Genomic DNA, 3,705 nt, shown 5'->3' with positions numbered 1-3,705 from the left:
TCCTGGAGAGTATAAATCTTACTAGAACAACTGGGAAAAGTTGCATTTTAAAGCGAACTTTGAGAAAGTGCATAAACATAGCCTAAAGACTTTCTGCAAATACTAATAAAAGTTCTGATACAAAGAAAGTGACATTCTGGCACAAAGGACTATGTGAACAACATGGATCATATTAATAGGCAGGTATTGGAAGAAGGGGTACTAGAGAACAGCCTATTCATTTTGCCTTTGTGGTTCAGAGCTCTCACCAGTTTTATAACGCATTTAATAGTTATCGAGTGCTTACTCTGTGCCAGGTACTTTAGTAAGCACCTCAGTAAATTATTTCATTATTAGCTCCATATCTCAGATGAGAAAACCAAGGCCCAGAGAGGTATATTAATAGAAGTTTGCCTCAAAGTCATACAACTAGTGATAACACTGGGTGGGATTCAAAGCCAGGCGGTTTGGCTCAAGTGTACAGACGCTTAAACAAAATTCTCTGTTGCCTCTCTTCAGTGAGGAGAAACTCATTATTTATTAAATATTTAGAGTTTTAGAGTTCCCATTTCAGATTATGGATTTTTGTAGTTTTTATCAAGTCCTTTTGTAGTTGTTATAACATCTCAAGCTAAAGAATCTCTTTATGTATTGTTAAACACGACTAGATTCTGGACCCCACCTGATTAATGCCCTAAAATTCTGGTGTTCAGAGAGGGCAATCAGGTATACTGTACCTATACATGACATTGCTTTACTGAGGCTATTACTGTAAACATACTACATGTTACTATGAGTCCCAATATTGGATATTTAAATCCTCCTGATAGAATAGGAGACATAAAAGAGTCCACAGATGAGGGCCAACTGATCCCAGCTGTGGAAAGAGAAGGGCTGTAGAGTTTAAGGACTAACACCTCTAATCTGGGTGTTTGTTTTGTCTGAAATGGACTAGGTGAACTTGCTCCAATTCTGGCATTTACTCTCAAATTTAATTAGTTTTTTTCATCTATGCATAGCCAGGTACACTGCTTGATACATGGCAGGCACTCACATATTTGTGAAAAGAAGGGAAAATGGGAGGGAGGAGGGAGAAAGAGAAAGTAAGTTATAAAGGTAGATTCAAGTTCTTTGAATTTTTTGCATAACAGTCACAAATGGTTATGGAACCTTTGTAGTAACTGCTTAGGTATTAACAAGACAAAGCAATAAATTAGAAATCTTATTCTTCATGTAGATAAGTACTACATATAAACATGAAATAAAGCATCTGAGAAATACCTATTTTGATCCAGTCCATTTTCCCATGGGTAACTTCATGGAAGCAAGTGAATTTTGCAGGCTTGCCATTCTAATGGAGTCAGTAATTCATGCATACATATATTTATTTATTCAACAAATATGTTGAAGACAGAACTCTGATCTTTTTTCTTTTGCTCAAAATTCCTTCCTAAGGAGACCAGACGAGTCACCCTCACAAATGGTAAATTCTCACTAAGAAGCTTTTGTTAGCCAAATAAAGCGTGGTTTACTTCCCAACCTGATTCCGGTATAGCATTAATATCACCTAAAAGATAGAAAGCCCCATCTCAAGCATCCTAGCAGATGCCTTGAAACATTCTCCTGTCTGGATCTCCCAGAGTACTCACATCTTTATCTTAAATTAAGCATTTTCTTTCTTGTCTTTTAGATAAAGCCTAACTCTCTCAGCCAATTGCAAGCCAAAGAATCTTTAAACCCACCTATAACCTGTAAGCCCCCTCCTACCCACTTTGAGATGGGCCACCTTTTTGGGCCAAACCAATGTGTATGCCTCTAATGTATTGATTTAAGACTTTACCTGTAACCCCTGTCTCTCTGAAATGTATAAAACCAAACTGTAACCCAGCCACAGCGAGCCCACTTGCTCAAGGCTTCTTGGGAGTGGCCCGGCCATGGTCCTCAAATTTGGCTCAGAATAAACTTCTTTCAAATATTTCAGAGTTTGGATTTTTCCATCCACAATGTATTGAGGGTCTTTTTAGGCCTCGTACTGTAGTATGTGCTTGTAAGGTTTTTCAGCGGCGGCAAAAAGAAAAGACAGACAGAGAGAGAGAAAGAGTGGGGGCCAAGCCACGTGGCTTAATTATGCACTCCTGGACGAGGTTCTGGGGTCCCAGGGTGGGGCAGAAGTCGCCTCTGTTTGAAGGGGGTGCAGCCTTTTATACCATTTGGGCGGGCAAGAGACTTTGGCGGGAAGAGCTGGGGTGACCTTTGGTGGTCACTGAGAAATAGGAGGGGCTGGCAGTACTTGCAGAATCCAGGAGACAAAACGTTGTTATCTGGGTGGACATCTGGATGTGGTTCCTCTCAGTGGGGCCTCACAGTTTTGTCCTTGGTGGGTCTGGTCTCATGAGTCTTTTCTTTTTGATCTAGGGAGAGGAGAGGGCCTGCCACCAGCCTTACATTCCGGCCTTTTGGTTATGATGGATGCTGCTCTTTCTGACTACTTCCTGCTAGGAGGGGGCATTGTTAGGGGCTATAGGCCAGCGTCAGCTGGTGGAGGGGTGGTTGGTAGTAGGGAGTACGGATGAAGTAGTTGGTTTACTGCCACTCGTGACAGCTCTTGTAGGTGGTGCTAGAGGAACTGTAAAAGACAGGGAGCAAAGAGAAGGATTAGACAGATGATGACAATGGGTCTTATTAATGGCAATAGCCAGGTAGCCAAAGAGGATTGTATCCAGCCGAAGGGGGATACATCCTGGCGTCGGCAGTTGTGTAGGTCTTTACTCAGGTTGGTGAGCTTGTCTGTGTTCTGCTCTACAAGGCCCGATTCATTGATATAGTAGCAGCATTCTTCATGAAGGAGTGAGGCCAGCAAGGAAGAAGTGGTTTCTAGGGTGACTTGTAGGCGATCTGCAAAATATTGGGCAGAAATGACATGTATAGAGTTAATTGAGGGACCACTATGACAGGGAAACAAGGACCCGGAGCAGAGGAGGTGGTTGTGGTCACAGTATGGTTGGTAAGGCAGCGTCCATGAAGTTGTAGGTTGGGGTCAGTGTGGAAGGTGAGAAAGCACACGCGATCTGTATAGGGTTGGCCTGTAGGCTCTGGTTCTCAAAGGGGAACGCAAGTAAGCAGAGTGGAGAATAAGGGAGCTGATGAGGGAATTGTTTGGGGTTAGAATAGTTTAAAGGGACAGCAGCCAGCAGGAGTCGCTGAAGGGTGGCACAGAGGAAATAGTGGGAAATATTAGGGACTATTTTAGAGGAATTTAAGAAGGTGAGGGTATCAAAAGATATGTGGATCCTGTCCTAGGGAAAGCTTTAGTGCTTTTCTGGTGAGAAGCTGCCACACCCAGTGCCCTAAGGCAAGTAGGCCAGCCACGGACCACTGTGTCTAATTGTTTGGGTAAATAAGCCACTGGAGTTCAGGTGGGTGGGCTCCAGGAGCCCAAAGGCTGGGCAAGGACACTGAGGGCCAGGCCCTGGAGCTCATCTGTGTAGAGGTAAAAGGGTTTTTCAGGCTGAGAGAGTCTTAGAGGTGGTGCCTAATTAGGCTAATAAGTCTCTTTCTAAAAGTGGAGCAGGACAGGAGGGCATGATAAGGAAGGAATGGGTGATGGGATGGTCATCTATTAGACAGGTTAGGGGACCGGTATTAGGGGGCCGTGAAGGATTGCTGTCAATACCCATAACCAACACCTGGGAAGGATAAGTAGGGCCTGAAAAAGGAGGTAGGACA

The sequence above is a fragment of the Microcebus murinus genome, chromosome X, assembly GCF_040939455.1.
Source record: "Microcebus murinus isolate Inina chromosome X, M.murinus_Inina_mat1.0, whole genome shotgun sequence".
In the NCBI taxonomy this organism is placed as follows: domain Eukaryota; kingdom Metazoa; phylum Chordata; class Mammalia; order Primates; family Cheirogaleidae; genus Microcebus; species Microcebus murinus.
The sequence above is the reverse complement of the archived record's forward strand: the minus strand, read 5'-3'. Positions refer to the sequence as shown.